This window comes from Rutidosis leptorrhynchoides, chromosome 2 (assembly GCF_046630445.1).
Source record: "Rutidosis leptorrhynchoides isolate AG116_Rl617_1_P2 chromosome 2, CSIRO_AGI_Rlap_v1, whole genome shotgun sequence".
NCBI classification, from domain to species: domain Eukaryota; kingdom Viridiplantae; phylum Streptophyta; class Magnoliopsida; order Asterales; family Asteraceae; genus Rutidosis; species Rutidosis leptorrhynchoides.
The window spans coordinates 383,280,466-383,300,072 of NC_092334.1; the positions used below are offsets into that span (position 1 = coordinate 383,280,466).

The 19,607-nt window shown below is 34.7% G+C and overlaps 1 long non-coding RNA gene across 1 annotated transcript; it reads right to left on the minus strand.

Annotated features, from left to right (window-relative positions):
* Positions 1–3,581: 3,581 nt before the first annotated feature.
* On the minus strand, positions 3,582–4,580 carry LOC139892702 (uncharacterized). The gene is made up of 3 exons (XR_011774203.1): positions 4,382–4,580; positions 3,799–3,947; positions 3,582–3,688 (listed from the first exon to the last, which is right to left on the minus strand). It is a non-coding gene; the product is annotated as an uncharacterized lncRNA (long non-coding RNA).
* Positions 4,581–19,607: the final 15,027 nt, after the last annotated feature.

The following is a 19,607-nucleotide window of genomic DNA, read 5'->3' on the forward strand; positions in this document are numbered from 1 at the left end:
AGTAAAAATAACTATGGCAAAACTAAACTTAATACTAAAAGTTGCGACTATAGTCTAAAAATCTAAAGGTAATAAAACTAAAAAAAACATTTTTTTTTTTTTATAGACAAAATTTTAAAAATATATATATTTTTTTTTTAATAATTTTTTTTTTTTTTTTTTTTTTTTTTTTTACGTTTTTTTTTTTTTTTTTTTTTTACGTTTTTTTTTTTTTTTTTTTTTTTTTTTTTTTTTTTTTTTTACGTTTTTTTTTTTTTTTTTTTTTTTTTTTTTTTTTTTTTCGTTTTTTTTTTTTTTTTTTTTTTTTTTTTTAAAAAAAAACGATTTTTTTTTTTTTTTTTACAAAATTTTTTTTTTTTTTTTAAAACGATTTTTTTTTTCTTTTAAAAAAAAACGATTTTTTTTTTTTTTTTTTTTTTTACACAAAATTTTTTTTTTTTTTTTTTTTTTTTTTTTTATTTTTAAAAAACGATTTTTTTTTTACAAATTAATAATTTTTTTATAATTATAATTTTTTTTTTTAAAACTTTTTTTTTTTTAATTCATTTACTATTCATGAATAGTAAATGAAAATAAATTAATTAATTTACTATTTACATGAAAGCGACATGATAGCAATTATTAATTATAAGTTACATAATATACCCCTGAAGTATTTAATAAATACGACTTTTGTTTTTAAAATTTACGTAAACTTTTGATTCTTAAATATTTTTATATTATTATATTCTATTTCAATATTATTATATTATTATATTCTATTTCAATATTATTATATTATTATATTTTATTTCAATATTATTATAATTAAAAATATAGCGTTTTAGCGCTCCCCGGCAGCGGCGCCAAAAACTTGATGTGGTAGCGTGAGGGTACGAAATAGTATTATTTTTACTAGGAAATACTACAAAATATGACACAAGTTTTATTAATTTACGGATGGGATATACCTAAACCTTGCTACAACACTATAGGCAGTGTACCTAATCGTAAAGTAGTGTAGTTTTTAGTAAGTCCGGTTCGTTCCACAGGGAGCTGGTGATACTTACTATATTTTTAAAAACTATATTTATACAAAATATATATAATTATTTAAGTAGTAATATTATTATAAAAGGGGGGTTTACCGTTTAATGACCGGTTTGTCGATTCTATATTTTAAGCGCAAAGATAAATGACGATAATTAAAGTGCGTAAAATAATGACAATAAATAAAATGACAGTAAATAAAATTGCGAGTAATAAAATGACAGTAAATAAAGATACGATGAGAAATACAATAAAAGAATTATGCTTATTTAAACTTCCGTAATCATGATGTTTGACGTGTTGATTTTAATTTATTACCATGGGTTAATTGTCCTTTGTCCTGGTTTATTTGATACGTCTATCTGGTTTTTTGTCCATAATAGTCCATCGGTCATAAATATAAAGTGCGAGTATCCTCGTCAAATTACCCTTATACCCGAAGTCAAATATTCCAACTGATTAAGGATTTAAACTATGACGCAGTTATCACTTCTGTCAACAATTACACCAGTTATCACTGTATGTAATCTACCCCTGTTTTGATTAGATATGAATATTAATTCATCCACTTGATCAGAATGAATAATCAATTACCCAACCCAATTGATTAATTAAATGATTATAACAGATTCCATATGAACGTCACTAAATAGGACAACCATAATCATTATTAATTATTAGGTTAATTAATTTGAAGATAGGTTCGACAGACTCCAATGAGTTGTCACTCAATTAGACAATACCCCCCATCTATTAATAGTCAATAATTCAATTTTCACAAGTGTCGGTCTTTTGCCCAAACCTTAATTATGGTCCAAAGTTCAATAACCCAATTTTAGTAATTAGCCCAACATCATGAGTACTTCATTTTAAATAAGCATAATAATAACTTAGCTACGAGACATTAAATTAAAAAGGTTGAACATAACTTACAGTGATTAAAAATAGCGTAGCGTTACACGGACAGAATTTCGACTTACACACTCAAACGATCTCTATCATAAATCTTATTATTATCATAATTTAAAATTAAAATTAAGATTATTGTTATATCTGATTACATTAACATTATGATAGAGAATTATAAATATAGATATTGATATTTGATATAGAAAAATAAGAAAAAAGATAGAAAGAAAAAAAGATCGTAAAAAAATCTCTTCTCTATCGATCGTAATACATCGCTTATATAGCGAAATTAGAAATTGAATTTTCATTTACGACCCCTGAACTATGCTCAATTAACAACTTTTTATTATTTAATATTATTCTTATTATGAATTATTTAAATATTATATTTTATTCTTGTGCATAGTTGACTCGTAATTTTTACACCGTTGCGTCGAGCGCTGAAAGTTGGTTCATGCCCCGGTTCCGGATTTTCGAACGTCCTTTCGTACAATTTTATATCTTGTACTTTGCGTTTTGTAACTTGTACTCTTGTCATTTTTAGACGTTCCTCATCAATAATTTGAACCTTTTGAATTGTATCTTGTACATTTGAGCTTTTTGGATGTTTTGGTCTTTCAAATCTTCGTTTTTGTCTTTAAATCTTCATTTTCGAGCGATTTGCGTCTTTCGTCTTCGCACTTATTTATTTAACTATTACAACTAAAAATAAGGAAATTACATTTAAAAACTTTACATATTGGAACGATATTGCTACTAAATATATGTTCATTTGGAGCACTATCAATGATCGAAGCCAAATATGCCCCTTTTTACTTGGTAACCTAAGAATTAGTAAACCAGTCTACTAATTGACGCGAATCCTAAAGATAGGTCTATTGGGCCTAAGGAACCCCATCCAAAGTACCGGATGCTTTAGTACTTCGATGTTGTTTTATATCATGTCCGAAGGATTTCCCGGAATGATAGGGGATATTCTTATATGCATCTTGTTAATGTCGGTTACCAGGTGTTCACCATATGAATGATTATTTTTGTCTTTATGCATGGGACGTATATTTATGAGAACTGGAAATGAAATTCTTGTGTTCTATTAAAATGATGAAAATGAATGATTAAGATAAACTAATGAACTCACCAACCTTTTAGTTGACACTTTAAAGCATGTTTATTCTCAGGTATGAAAGAAATCTTCCGCTGTGCATTTGCTCATATTAGAGACATTACTTGGAGTCATTCATGACATATTTCAAAAGTCGTTGCATTCGAGTCGTTGAGTTCATCAAGATTATTATTAAGTCAATTATAGTTGGATATATTATGAAATGGTATGCATGCCGTCAACTTTCGATGTAATGAAAGATTGTCTTTTCAAAAACAAATGCAATGTTTATAAAATGTATCATATAGAGGTCAAGTACCTCGCGATGTAACCAAATGTAATGTATTCGTCTAGATGGATTAGGACGGGTCCTTTCAGTAATAAGAATTGTGACTATCAATTTTCTTCTTTAGTTAAACTTAAAATCACTTCAAAATTTTGTCAATTATTAGCTCTGCTTGATAGATCCAAATACCAGCAAATTAGAAAATTTCCATATAAATGGGATATGGGTGGTGACACTCAAATTAGATAATTGCCATACCATAATCTGCCTTCAAAAGGATTTTCAGAGAATCAAAAGAACACCATTCCTTTTCAAACATTTGATGACTACAAAGCCCTACAAATTTGAATCGCCGTGCTCTCCTGTATCCAAGTATGAATCATTTTGAAGTTAAGGAAAAATACAAAATAATTTACTGCATATATAAGTAAAATGAACAATGTCGAACATAACCAATTTCTATCATATACACCTGTCATCTTAAGGAAAATTTCATTATTTACTTCCATCAAACAGTTTGCACCAAATGCATCTGTAGCAATAGCCATAAATTTCATTATGGACTTCCATCAAACAATTGGTCTATCATATATATCTGCCATCTTAAGTATTTTAGTTCCCCTGCTTCCACACATACACAATATACAAATATCAGTTAGTACAAAGAAATTTTTTTAAAGATTAAATCGAACAAAAACATGAATATATGTTATTATTTGCCTCCAAAACAAAACAATACAAAAACCCCAAACCAATAAAATCAAACCCCAAACTACATAAATCTAACAATACTCAAACCCTAAGGTGGAAAAATTAAAACCAAACAATTTCAAATCTAAGTCTTTAACCTGCATATAAATCGTATATCGTATATCGTATAAATAAATAAAAATGCAATATATATTCAAACTGAAACCTACAAACACAAAAATATGTTCAACGTAAAGGTGAAAATCAATTTTTAACACTGTCTGAATTAAAAAGAAAGTAGGGTTTAAGACTTGAACAAAATAATCAAATACCGCATAATACCGGTAACTCAATAGATTGATTACCTGAAAGAAGTCGTGATGAAATTCCGAGAAGATGAAAATTGTTGATAAATAGATGGAGAAGACGATGAAAACTCTGGATCAATAATTTTAAGCGGATAATGATAGCTCTAACTGATACTCATACTATATGTATTGAATTGGATTTTTTGAACAAAGGGAAATCAAATTGAATTTTTTGAAGGCAGGGAAGCCCAATGGGAGAAAAGATGTGCAAGGGAATCAATTTTATATTTAAATTAATTAAATCAATTTTTGAAGACAGGGAAGCCCAATGGGAAAAAAGGCGTGCAAGGGAACTTTATATACCGAGGTAAAAAGCTGATAACAATAATAATACTCGGTAATAAATAGCTACAATATCAATTTTATATTTAAATTAATTAAATTAATTTGTTTATATTTAAAAATTATTGTTTATAATTAAAGAATTATGACATCAGCAATTTACCTAATATGTTGACACATAAGGAGGCGCTATCATAAGAATCAGGCATGTCAGCAAAAATGACATAATCAATTTACAAATTTATAAGATAGTATAGATATGCAGAATATGTATCGAATTCGTCTTTTTCATTTCATCGTTTTGCACCGTATTTTTGTAATATACGCTTATTTGATTAAGGAAATTGCATCTAATTTGTTTATTTTTGTAAATTTATTGTGTTAGACCCGTCATATATCGATTTTCATTTATTTTAGGGTTCAGTTCTTACCCTTTACCTGTTGATTTTTATGAACTTTAGGCTTTCAGTTCGCTTTTGATGTTATTCTAATTGCAGATATTGTGACTGAAAGGTATGCACTTCAAGTGAGTTAGACAATAATCCAACTCAAGGGAGCGATTATAATGATTAGAGAGGATGTTATAACTAGATAGTTAGAAGTTAGATATGAAATGAGTAAAGGTTTTCTTTTTGTTTCTGATTGTTGTTTTCTTATTGAACTAATTGTTACTCCATTATTGTTATTTGAGAAAGTGAATACATTTTGGCAGTTTTGTAGTCCTTTTCATTTACTTCACTTGATCTTTACAGCTATGAAGTCATACTTATCAATTCTCTGGAAGCAAAAGATGCAATTTTAGGTAAGTTTGCCCTATTTTTATCATATCATGGTTTCGCAATCAAATAATTACATAAACTTGATAAATAAGTTCAATATGTATTACATTCACCTAGCTTCTTTGTGCTTAAATATGCATATGTATCCCGCTAAGAGGAGGCTGGTGGGATTTAATTTAACTTTCAAGTGTACAGTATCAAGTTGTAACATCCCGTTTCCTCAAATATGACTTAAGGTGCGTATTTAACCTCGTGTACGTTTAATATTGTATTCATGATCGTTTGTTTATAGTCTAGGTGTTAGAAATTTGAGTTTGGGGTGGTTACTGGAGAAGTGTCGCGTACCAGGGTGTTCTATCGCGTTCTGAATTGTCGCGATACGTGACGGGTATGCTCAATACGCGATGGCTCGAGACCCCCTTGCTCCTGTTAATCTGTCGCGTATGAAGCACTTGTGTCGCATCTGGGTTGATCGCGAAACGCGATGAGTTTGACTGAAACGCGATGCATCCTGAACCCAACATCTGTTAATCTGTCGCGTTTAAAAAATACATACCGAATTCTGTTGTCGCGTTGCGCGACAGGTGGTCGCGGATCGCAACAGAAGTCGCTGAAATGACTTTTTAGCCATTTTAAATGGCATCTTTTGGGGGCATGTTGGTCTTTTCCCTTATGGTCGGTTTTGGAGACTTAAGGGCTGATTCAACCTTATCCTAATTCATTTAACACTTTGTCAACTACATCCCATTCAATTTTAGAGAGAGAGAGAGAGTTAGGGTTTAGTGAGAGAGAGCTCACTTGAAGAAGAAGGAGGTCAAATCTCACCCAAGTCCAAGTTGTAAAGTTCTTCCCTACGTCTCTAGCTACGATTTGATAGTGTTGGTAAGTCTTAACTCTATGTTGTGAGTTTTAATTGATTTATGGCTAGGGTTGGTTCATTTGGAACTTGTAAGACCCATTTGGGGGTTAAATGGGTGAATTTGAGTTATATTGATGTAAGGAAACCCAATGGTGTTAATCTAGGGTTTGATCATGTAAATTGAGTTTTGTAAGTGTTAATTGTGTTGTTAGTCACTAATACACTTGTTAAATGATGAAAGTTTTGTAAATGGGTTAAGTTTGACCAAATTTGTAAGTCTAAGTGTTAAAATGGGTCAAATGGGTAATGTTGACCTAGTTTGGGCAAGATGGGTATGAAAATACCCTAAATGGTGTTAGTTGTTGATATTGGACTATAATCACTAGCTTTTAGTGATTTATGATGAGCCTTGGCCATTAATGGGTGGCTTTGGTGTAAATGAGCCATTTAATGCAATCGGGTCATTAAATGCTCAAGTGTTAAATATTGGTGTCTAGTCCAACGAGTTTGTGTATTGAAAGTGTACTTAATGTATTAGGTACTTTGCGTTAAAGCTTTCGGGAGTTTAAATCATCACCTTGGCGTTAAGGTGAGTGGGATATTTATGCATGTATGTATATAGTATATTTATTTGTATGCTATGGCATGACCCACGGAGCCGGGAGTGCCATAGTATGTGTGAGTGTGCTATGATGTGAACCACGGAGCCGGTAGCATCAAAGTGTGAACCATGGAGCTGGTAGCACTATAAAATTAGATGTGAACCACGGAGCCGGTAGCACCAAAGTGTGAACCACAGAGCCGGTAGCACTATAAAAGAGTATGACTCAAATGCGTAGTGACGTGAACCACGGAGCCGGTAGCGTCATAGCATTACGTATGGTGTGAACCACGGAGCCGGTAGCACCATGACGTGTGTATGGTTAACCATATAGTTTGTGTATGTATTGTAGTGTAGCATATTATATTTTAGCGTATATGCTATTGCTATTGCTAGTTGCGGTATTGGAGGTTATTAGCTTTATATTTGGAGTTCGTATGCTAATATTTTATTGCTAGCATATTTGTGGTATGTGTGTAGGTGGTCGCAAGTAGGTATATTATATATGCATGTGTATACTTATTGCACTCACTAAGCGTTAGCTTACCCCTCTCGTTGTTTACTTTTAGATGCAGGTGCGGATAAAGGGAATGGGGTTGTTGGACACTAGTTTCCCCATGTTGCTTGACGAGCTTTTAAATTCGACCTAGTGTTTTGGGTAGTTTAGCCCCAAACCATGCTCGGGTGTAGTTTGGATTAAAACTATCATTTTAAATGGGTCGAACTTGTATTACATTTGATTAAGGGCCTTGTGCCTTCTTTGTAAACTTTAAACTCGTCGTATGTTTAAACAAGTTGTATGCAATTATTTACTTTATGTAACTATTTAAATTGGGCATTAATGGTTTATTATTTAAAAAAAAGAATTTGTCGTGTTGATTTCGGGTTGGGTTGTTTCAAGTGGTATTAGAGCATGATCTATGGGATTTAGGCGACTTGAGATAGGTGCCTAGACTTAGACTTTATTGTGTGTGCGCTTTATGCGGGACTTGTAGGAGACGGGTCGGACCGGGATTAGTTAGAGCATAGGTTTATGTGAACTAACCTTGCGCTACTTGTTTTGTGTTGTATTTGCAATCATCAAGCGAGATACACGTTGTACTAGTAAGTTAATGCGATGTGCTAGCGTAATAATGACTAGCTACCATTGTTACGGGTGCAAATCGTGTCAAACGAGCGATGTAGGATGATTGTTGAGCGAGATGGGGCGGTGAGGTGTATATGTATATATGTATATATGTGTCATGTCCTTTCGTTTCGTTGTTTAACCTTTTCCGTTTTATAGAATGAAGATGAGAAACGGACATGATACCGATAACGGGGGTACGAGTGAAGACTCCGATTTCACGGCCAAGGTTGAGGCCATCTTCAAGAATCAAAAGACTAAGTTTCTCGAAAATGTTAGAAAAGTCTTCCAAGAATCGGTTGATGAGCAAATAACCGAGTTAATTAATGAACGAATGAATTCCGCGATCGAAGAGGCATTTGAAGTTAGAAACGTTTATCCTCGTGGCGAAGGGGGTGATGGTAATGGTGGGAATGGAAGGCGGGACTTCCATTACAAAAATTTTAAGGATGCTCAATCTCCTATGTTCAATGGGGTAAGAGATCTGGTGAAGAGCACATGTTGGATCTCCGACATCGAGGGGGCCTTCCGTACCACCGAATGCCCTCCCGAGAAGAAAACAAGATATGGTGTTGCGTGAAGAGGCTAAGTTGTGGTGGGATGATAAAATCCAATTGTATGGTGAAGAGCAATGTATGAGCTTGATGTGGGAAGAGTTTAAAAAGGAGTTCTTTGATGAATATAGAACTCAAGCCGACCTTAACCAAATCTGGGACGAGTTGCGCGATTTGCGATAAGGTTCGATGGACTTGGTTACTCTCAAGTCTACCTTCTTGTCAAAAACTCGTTTTTGTCCGGAGTATGTTGGTGATGACCGAATGTTAATGCTCGATTTCTACCATACTTTAAGCGACGAGTTGAAACACAAGATTAGTCGGGGAATGGCTAAGTCTTTTGAAGAATTGTTTGAGTTGGCTCGGGGTTTTGAACCGGAGGTTCCGAAAAGAAGTGATTTCTCTTTTTCAAAGAGAAAGTTTGAGGGTTCGAGTCATTCGAACTTTTCAAACAAAAAGAACAAGAAAGGCTCTGAAAGTGTTAATAGAGTGAAGAAGGGTGCTTCCGGGGGTTTCAGACCCACGTGTTATAATTGTGGGCGGCAAGGACACATGGCTCGTGATTGTACAAACCCGTCTACCGCGAACAAGCTCATTTGTTACAATTGTCAAAAGCAAGGACACCAAAGGTCGGAGTGTCCCGATTTGAACAATGATCATGTTAAGAGGTTAGAGAAGGCGGCGAGTGTGGCTCGGGGGCGAAATTATTTGATGACCAGTGATGAGGCCAAGCAATCCAATGAATTTGTCTCAGGTACTTTCATGGTTAACTCTAATCCGACGAGGATATTATTTGATAGCGGTGCTAATTTGTCTTTTGTGTCGCCTCGATTTGTGTCTAAGCTTAACAAACCGCTAGCTAAGTTAAGTCGTCCGGTAGAAGTCGAAATAGCGGATGGCAAGACAGTGCTAGGGGTTGATGTGTGTAAAGATTGTAATGTTGTGTTTTGTACCGAAATGTTTAAAATTGATCTCATTCCGATGACTTTGGGTGAGTTTGATATTGTTGTGGGTATGGATTGCCTCGATCGTTTTAGAGCCGATATTGCATGCCATGATAAGTTCATTCGCGTGAAGACCCCAAGTGGGGGAGAGTTGATTATTCATGGTGATAAACGAAGAAGACTCGTACCATTATGCACTTATGCACGGGCGCGACGTTTTCTTAAGAGTGGTGGTATGGTTTTTCTCGCCCATGTAGTTGATACTCGTGATGAGCCACCATCCATTCATGAAATTCTGATGGTTAATGAATTTGAAGATGTTTTTCCGGATGAGTTACCGGGTGTTCCGGCGGAAAGGCAAGTCGAATTTCGCATTGAGTTGGTTCCGGGAGCTACTCCCATTGCTAAAATTCCTTATCGTTTTGCGCCGACGGAAATGCAAGAGTTGTTATATCAAACCCAAGAGTTGCTTGAAAAGGGTTTTATTCGACCGAGTTCCTCGCCATGGGGTGCTCCTGTTTTATTTGTGAAAAAGAAGGATGGTAGTATGTGGATGTGCATCGATTATCAGGAGTTGAATAAAGTGACGATCAAGAATCGTTATCCATTGCCTCGGATTGACAATTTATTTGACTAACTCCAAGGTGCAACATATTTTTCTAAGATTGACTTACGGTCCGGCTATCACCAAGTGCGGGTCCGTGAGGAAGACATAGAGAAAACGGCTTTCCGAACGCATTACGGGCATTTTGAGTTTGTAGTTATGCCTTTTGGTCTTACGAATGCACCGGCGGCATTCATTGACCTAATGAACCGAGTGTGCCAACCTATGTTGGACAAGTCAGTAATTGTGTTCATCGACGATATACTTGTTTATTCTAAGAGTATGAAAGAGCATGAGCACCATTTGCGTGAAGTATTGAAGACATTGCGGAAGGAGAATGTGACGCCCCATACAAAATCAACGTGTACGGATCATCAACAACAGGATCTTTACAAGGTCAAACACTATATGCTATTTGAAAACGAGTTTTGCATTCATGAAAAAGATAACTTCAAATGTTTTACAAAAGATAACGTGATGTAAAAGTCATTACAAAATCATTTGTAACAACCCAAACCAAACCACGAACAACCCGCGTAAAATGTGAAATAAAAAAAAAATCTATGCTGTTCAGTTGGTGCGCCAGGTATTTGTAGTGACCCGAACTTTTCCATGTTTATATATATTAATTGAGATTGATATTTACATGATTAAATGTTTCCAACATGTTAAGCAATCAAACTTGTTAAGACTTGATTAATTGAAATATGTTTCATATAGACAATTGACCACCCAAGTTGACCGGTGATTCACGAACGTTAAAACTTGTAAAAACTATATGATGACATATATATGGATATATATATAGTTAACATGATACTATGATAAGTAAACATATCATTAAGTATATTAACAATGAACTACATATGTAAAAACAAGACTACTAACTTAATGATTTTTAAACGAGACATATATGTAACGATTATCGTTGTAAAGACATTTAATGTATATATATCATATTAAGAGATATTCATACATGATAATATCATGATAATATAATAATTTAAAATCTCATTTGATATTATAAACATTGGGTTAACAACATTTAACAAGATCGTTAACCTAAAGGTTTCAAAACAACACTTACATGTAACGACTAACGATGACTTAACGACTCAGTTAAAATGTATATACATGTAGTGTTTTAATATGTATTTATACACTTTTGAAAGACTTCAATACACTTATCAAAATACTTCTACTTAACAAAAATGCTAACAATTACATCCTCGTTCAGTTTCATCAACAATTCTACTCGTATGCACTCGTATTCGTACTCGTACAATACACAGCTTTTAGATGTATGTACTATTGGTATATACACTCCAATGATCAGCTCTTAGCAGCCCATGTGAGTCACCTAACACATGTGGGAACCATCATTTGGCAACTAGCATGAAATATCTCATAAAATTACAAAAATATGAGTAATCATTCATGACTTATTTACATGAAAACAAAATTACATATCCTTTATATCTAATCCATACACCAACGACCAAAAACACCTACAAACACTTTCATTCTTCAATTTTCTTCATCTAATTGATCTCTCTCAAGTTCTATCTTCAAGTTCTAAGTGTTCTTCATATATTCTACAAGTTCTAGTTACATAAAATCAAGAATACTTTCAAGTTTGCTAGCTCACTTCCAATCTTGTAAGGTGATCATCCAACCTCAAGAAATCTTTGTTTCTTACAGTAGTTTATCATTCTAATACAAGGTAATAATCATATTCAAACTTTGGTTCAATTTCTATAACTATAACAATCTTATTTCAAGTGATGATCTTACTTGAACTTGTTTTCGTGTCATGATTCTGCTTCAAGAACTTCGAGCCATCCAAGGATCCGTTGAAGCTAGATCCATTTTTCTCTTTTCCAGTCGATTTATCCAAGGAACTTAAGGTAGTAATGATGTTCATAACATCATTCGATTCATACATATAAAGCTATCTTATTCGAAGGTTTAAACTTGTAATCACTAGAACAAAGTTTAGTTAATTCTAAACTTGTTCGCAAACAAAAGTTAATCCTTCTAACTTGACTTTTAAAATCAACTAAACACATGTTCTATATCTATATGATATGCTAACTTAATGATTTAAAACCTGGAAACACGAAAAACACCGTAAAATCGGATTTACGCCGTCGTAGTAACACCGCGGGCTGTTTTGGGTTAGTTAATTAAAAACTATGATAAACTTTGATTTAAAAGTTGTTATTCTGAGAAAATGATTTTTATTATGAACATGAAACTATATCCAAAAATTATGGTTAAACTCAAAGTGGAAGTATGCTTTCTAAAATGGTCATCTAGACGTCGTTCTTTCGACTGAAATGACTACCTTTACAAAAACGACTTGTAACTTATTTTTCCGACAATAAACCTATACTTTTTCTGTTTAGATTCATAAAATAGAGTTCAATATGAAACCATAGCAATTTGATTCACTCAAAACGGATTTAAAATAAAGAAGTTATGGGTAAAACAAGATTGGATAATTTTTCTCATTTTAGCTACGTGAAAATTGGTAACAAATCTATTCCAACCATAACTTAATCAACTTGTATTGTATATTATGTAATCTTGAGATACCATAGACACATATACAATGTTTCAACCTATCATGTCGACACATCTATATATATTTCGGAACAACCATAGACACTCTATATGTGAATGTTGGAGTTAGCTATACAGGGTTGAGGTTGATTCCAAAATATATATAGTTTGAGTTGTGATCAATACTGAGATACGTATACACTGGGTCGTGGATTGATTCAAGATAATATTTATCAATTTATTTCTGTACATCTAACTGTGGACAACTAGTTGTAGGTTACTAACGAGGACAGCTGACTTAATAAACTTAAAACATCAAAATATATTAAAAGTGTTGTAAATATATTTTGAACATACTTTGATATATATGTATATATTGTTATAGGTTCGTGAATCAACCAGTGGCCAAGTCTTACTTCCCGACGAAGTAAAAATCTGTGAAAGTGAGTTATAGTCCCACTTTTAAAATCTAATATTTTTGGGATGAGAATACATGCAGGTTTTATAAATGATTTACAAAATAGACACAAGTACGTGAAACTACATTCTATGGTTGAATTATCGAAATCGAATATGCCCCTTTTTATTAAGTCTGGTAATCTAAGAATTAGGGAACAGAAACCCTAATTGACGCGAATCCTAAAGATAGATCTATTGGGCTTAACAAACCCCATCCAAAGTACCGGATGCTTTAGTACTTCGAAATTTATATCATATCCGAAGGGTGTCCCGGAATGATGGGGATATTCTTATATATGCATCTTGTTAATGTCGGTTACCAGGTGTTCACCATATGAATGATTTTTATCTCTATGTATGGGATGTGTATTGAAATATGAAATCTTGTGGTCTATTATTATGATTTGATATATATAGGTTAAACCTATAACTCACCAACATTTTTGTTGACGTTTTAAGCATGTTTATTCTCAGGTGATTATTAAGAGCTTCCGCTGTCGCATACTTAAATAAGGACGATATTTGGAGTCCATGCTTGTATGATATTGTGTACAAACTGCATTCAAGAAACTTATTTTGTTGTAACATATTTGTATTGTAAACCATTATGTAATGGTTGTGTGTAAACAGGATAATTTAGATTATCATTATTTGATAATCTACGTAAAGCTTTTTAAACCTTTATTGATGAAATAAAGGTTATGGTTTGTTTTAAAATGAATGCAGTCTTTGAAAAACGTCTCATATAGAGGTCAAAACCTCGCAACGAAATCAATTAATATGGAACGTTTTTAATCAATAAGAACGGGACATTTCAGTTGGTATCCGAGCGTTGGTCTTAGAGAACCAGAATTTTGCATTAGTGTGTCTTATCGAGTTTGTTAGGATGCATTAGTGAGTCTGGACTTCGACCGTGTTTACTTGAAAAATGATTGCTTAACAAATTTTGTTGGAAACTATATATTTTTAACATGTGAATATTATGTGATATATTAATCTCTTAACGCGTTTGATATTATGTGATAGATGTCTACCTCTAGAACAAGTCCCATTGACTCACCTAATAATAATGAAGAGTCAAATGTAAATTGGAATGATTCATGGACTGATTCACAAGTTCCCGAAGAGGAACCGGAAGAATAGTCGGAACCGGAAGAAGAATCGGAACCGGAAGAAGAATCGGAACCGGATGAAGAAATAGAACCGGTGGGGGAAATAATAAAACGGTTAAGTAAAAGAAAATCCTCAACCAACCGACCAAGGTTAATTATGGTCAATGGTGTTTCCGCCAAGGAAGCAAAATATTGGGAGGATTACCAATTCTCTGATGAATCGGATTCCGATGAGAATTCCGATGATGTTATAGAAATTAGCCCAACTGAATTTAAAAAGGCTAAAGAAAATAATAAGGGAAAGGGCATAAAAATAGAGAAATCTAATTCCAACCCCGATGAACTTTATATGTATCGTCAACCCCCGAAGTCCTTAAGTTGTAACAATGACCCGGGAACCTCTAAACCACCAGGTTTTTCTAAACTAATGTGGAAAACGACGGCTCGTATTAGGGGAACATCATATATCCCTAGAAACTTGGCAAAACGAACCAAAACAGAAGAAGAAGAAGAAGAAGCAAGCGAGTCGGAATAAGATAGTTGTATTCGTGTGGTGTAATATATGTAATATAGCGTGCTTATGCTTTATGATATATGTAAAAATTGCTTGTATTAATAAGTATTTTTTTTATGAATCTAACTCTTGTCTATTTTACAGTATAAAAACACAAAATGGATAGACAACCCAATATTTTAAGAGACCTACCCGGAGACATGATTGATGAAATCTTGTCTAGAGTCGGTCAGAATTCTTCGGCACAACTATTTAAGGCGAGATCAGTTTGTAAGACATTCGAAGAACGTTCCAAGAATGCCTTGGTTTATAAAAGGCTTTCGTTCGAAAGATGGGGGATATCACATTGGGAAATCCATAAGTTACGATGTGTTTACTTTGACGCATATATTGCGGGGAACCCAAATGCTATTTTACGCAATGGGTTAAGAAATTATTTTGACTTAATATATCCGAATATTGGACTTCGTGATTTAGAAAAAGCGGCTAACATGCAACATAAAGAAGCATGTTATGCTTACGGATTAGTAATGTTCGCTTCTCACCAAAGTGAGAACAAGAACATTGGGCTACAACTATTAAACAAAACGTTCCCACAAGTGACGGAGTCAGTAATTGGGGTAAGAAATGAGGTTTTTAGATTGTTACGGGACTGTTGGACATTACGTAACCCTCGTCCCTTTGACGACATTACAACACGCTGTCTTATCAACGGCCATAACGGTTATGTTCCACAAGACCAAGGATGGGAAGTAATCCTAGTAAAACCAGAATGCATGACTTGTTTCTGGACGTATGAATTACGTGTCTTTATTGCCTTTGCTGAACGACTTGTGTACTAGCTAGAATTATCTTCACAACCATCTTGTATCAAATTTATTGTGTGCTATATTTCATGCTATATGTAAAATAAGCGGTATTGTAAGTTTGTAAAATATTGTGTAAAAGTTTGAACGCGAAATATTATTATAATCAGTTTTTCATATAGAATTGTAGTAGTTGAATTGTATATTAGCTACTAAGTATGAACTTAACGGGTAGGTACTACCCGAATTTAAACTTATAAAACGCTAATATGAAGAAAAAGCTTTTATAAATGAGTTCATATTATGCTACGAAATACTATTAACTACTCTTAATATTCTGTATGATTAACTTGTTCCATTTGACTATTTTGAAGGAAATGGCACCGACTACTAGACACACCGTGAATATGAATGAAGAGGAATTCCGTACTTTTCTAGCTTCAAACATAGCCGCAGTACAGGCTGCGCTACATACCAACAATAACCTTGGATCTAGCAGTACAGGAAATCGTGTAGGATGCACCTACAAAGAATTCACTGCCTGCAAACCTTTGGAATTTGATGGAACCGAAGGACCGATCGGATTGAAACGGTGGACCGAGAAGGTTGAATCGGTGTTTGCCATAAGTAAGTGTACTGAAGAGGACAAAGTAAAGTACGCTACGCATACCTTCACAGGTTCTGCGTTAACATCGTGGAATACCTATCTAGAGCAAGTGGGACAAGACGATGCGTACGCACTACCGTGGTCAGCATTCAAGCACTTGATGAACGAGAAGTACCGTCCCAGAACCGAGGTCAATAAGCTCAAGACAGAACTTAGAGGGTTACGAACCCAAGGATTTGATATTACCACGTACGAAAGACGATTCACAGAATTGTGCCTATTGTGTCCGGGAGCATTCGAAGATGAGGAAGAGAAGATCGACGCGTTTGTGAAAGGATTACCAGAAAGAATCCAAGAAGATATAAGTTCACACGAGCCCGCCTCCATACAACAGGCATGTAGAATGGCTCACAAACTAGTGAACCAAATTGAAGAAAGGATTAAAGAACAGACTGCTGAAGAGGCCAATGTGAAGCAAGTCAAAAGAAAGTAGGAGGAAAACGGTGATAAGAATCACCAATACAACAACAACAGCAATTACAACAATAATCGCAACAATTATCCCAACAATCGCAACATCAATCGCAACTACAACAAACGGCCCAACAACAACAACAACAACAGCAACAACAACAGCAACTACAACAATCATCCCAATAACAATAATAACCGCAACAACAACAATAATCAGAAGCAGCTATGCCAAAGGTGTGAAAAGTATCACTCGGGGTTCTGCACCAAATTTTGCAACAAGTGTAAAAGAAATGGTCATAGCGCGGTGAAGTGTGAGGTCTACGGACCAGGGGTTAATAGAACGAAAGGAACAAATGGTGTCGGAACGAGTAATGGCGGAGCAAGTAGTGTCGGAGCAAGTTATGCCAATGTAGTTTGTTATAAATGTGGAAAATCGGGCCACATTATTAGAAATTGCTCGAACCAGGAGAACACGAATGGACAAGGCCGCGGAAGAGTTTTCAATATTAATGCAGCAGAGGCACAGGAAGACCCGGAGCTTGTTACGGGTACGTTTCTTATTGACAATAAACCTGCTTACGTTTTATTTGATTCGGGTGCGGATAGAAGCTATATGAGTAGAGATTTTTGTGCTAAATTAAGTTGTCCATTGACGCCTTTGGATAGTAAATTTTTACTCGAATTAGCAAATGGTAAATTAATTTCAGCAGATAATATATGTTGGAATCGAGAAATTAAACTGGTTAGCGAAACATTTAAGATTGATTTGATACCAGTAGAGTTAGGGAGTTTTGATGTGATAATCGGTATGGACTGGTTGAAAGAAGTGAAAGCAGAGATCGTTTGTTACAAAAATGCAATTCGCATTATACGAGAAAAAGGAAAACCCTTAATGGTGTACGGAGAAAAGGGCAACACGAAGCTACATCTTATTAGTAATTTGAAGGCACAAAAACTAATAAGAAAAGGTTGCTATGCTGTTTTAGCACACGTCAAGAAAGTACAAACTGAAGAAAAGAGCATCAATGATGTTCCCATTGCAAAAGAATTTCCGGATGTATTTCCGAAAGAATTACCAGGATTACCCCCACATCGATCCGTTGAATTTCAAATAGATCTTGTACCAGGAGCTGCACCAATAGCTCGTGCTCCTTAAAGACTCGCACCCAGCGAGATGAAAGAACTGCAAAGCCAATTACAAGAACTTTTAGAGCGTGGTTTCATTCGACCAAGCACATCACCGTGGGGAGCTCCTGTTTTGTTTGTCAAGAAGAAAGATGGTACATTCAGGTTGTATATCGACTACCGAGAGTTGAACAAACTTACCATCAAGAACCGCTACCCACTACCGAGAATCGACGACTTATTTGATCAACTACAAGGCTCGTCTGTTTATTCAAAGATTGACTTACGTTCCGGGTATCATCAAATGCGGGTGAAAGAAGATGATATTCCAAAGACTGCTTTCAGAACACGTTACGGTCATTACGAGTTTATGGTCATGCCGTTTGGTTTAACTAATGCACCAGCTGTGTTCATGGACCTTATGAACCGAGTGTGTGGACCATACCTTGACAAGTTTGTCATTGTTTTCATTGATGACATACTTATTTACTCAAAGAATGACCAAGAACACGGTGAACATTTGAGAAAGGTGTTAGAAGTATTGAGGAAGGAAGAATTGTACGCTAAGTTTTCAAAGTGTGCATTTTAGTTGGAAGAAGTTCAATTCCTCGGTCACATAGTGAACAAAGAAGGTATTAAGGTGGATCCAACAAAGATAGAAACTGTTGAAAAGTGGGAAACCCCGAAAACTTCGAAACACATACGCCAGTTTTTAGGTCTAGCCGGTTACTACAGAAGGTTCATCCAAGACTTTTCCAGAATAGCAAAACCCTTGACTGCATTAACGCATAAAGGGAAGAAATTTGAATGGAATGATGAACAATAGAAAGCGTTTCAGTTATTGAAGAAAAAGCTAACTACGGCACCTATATTGTCATTGCCTGAAGGGAATGATGATTTTGTGATTTATTGTGACGCATCAAAGCAAGGTCTCGGTTGTGTATTAATGCAACGAACGAAGGTGATTGCTTATGCGTCTAGACAATTGAAGATTCACGAACAAAATTATACGACGCATGATTTGGAATTAGGCGCGGTTGTTTTTGCATTAAAGACTTGGAGGCACTACTTATATGGGGTCAAAAGGATTATATATACCGACCACAAAAGTCTTCAACACATATTTAATCAGAAACAACTGAATATGAGGCAGCGTAGGTGGATTGAATTATTGAATGATTATGACTTTGAGATTCGTTACCACCCGGGGAAGGCAAATGTGGTAACCGATGCCTTGAGCAGGAAGGACAGAGAACCCATTCGAGTAAAATCTATGAATATAATGATTCATAATAACCTTACTACTCAAATAAAGGAGACGCAACAAGGAGTTTTAAAAGAGGGAAATTTAAAGGATGAAATACCCAAAGGATCGGAGAAGCATCTTAATATTTAGGAAGACGGAACCCGGTATAGGGCTGAAAGGATTTGGGTACCAAAATTTGAAGATATGAGAGAAATGGTACTTAGAGAAGCTCATAAAACCAGATACTCAATACATCCTGGAACGGGGAAGATGTACAAGGATCTCAAGAAACATTTTTGGTGGCCGGGTATGAAAGCCGATGTTGCTAAATACGTAGGAGAATGTTTGACGTGTTCTAAGGTCAAAGCTGAGCATCAGAAACCATCAGGTCTACTTCAACAACCCGAAATCCCAGAATGGAAATGGGAAAACATTACCATGGATTTCATCACTAAATTGCCAAGGACTGCAAGTGGTTTTGATACTATTTGGGTAATAGTTGATCGTCTCACCAAATCAGCACACTTCCTGCCAATAAGAGAAGATGACAAGATGGAGAAGTTAAC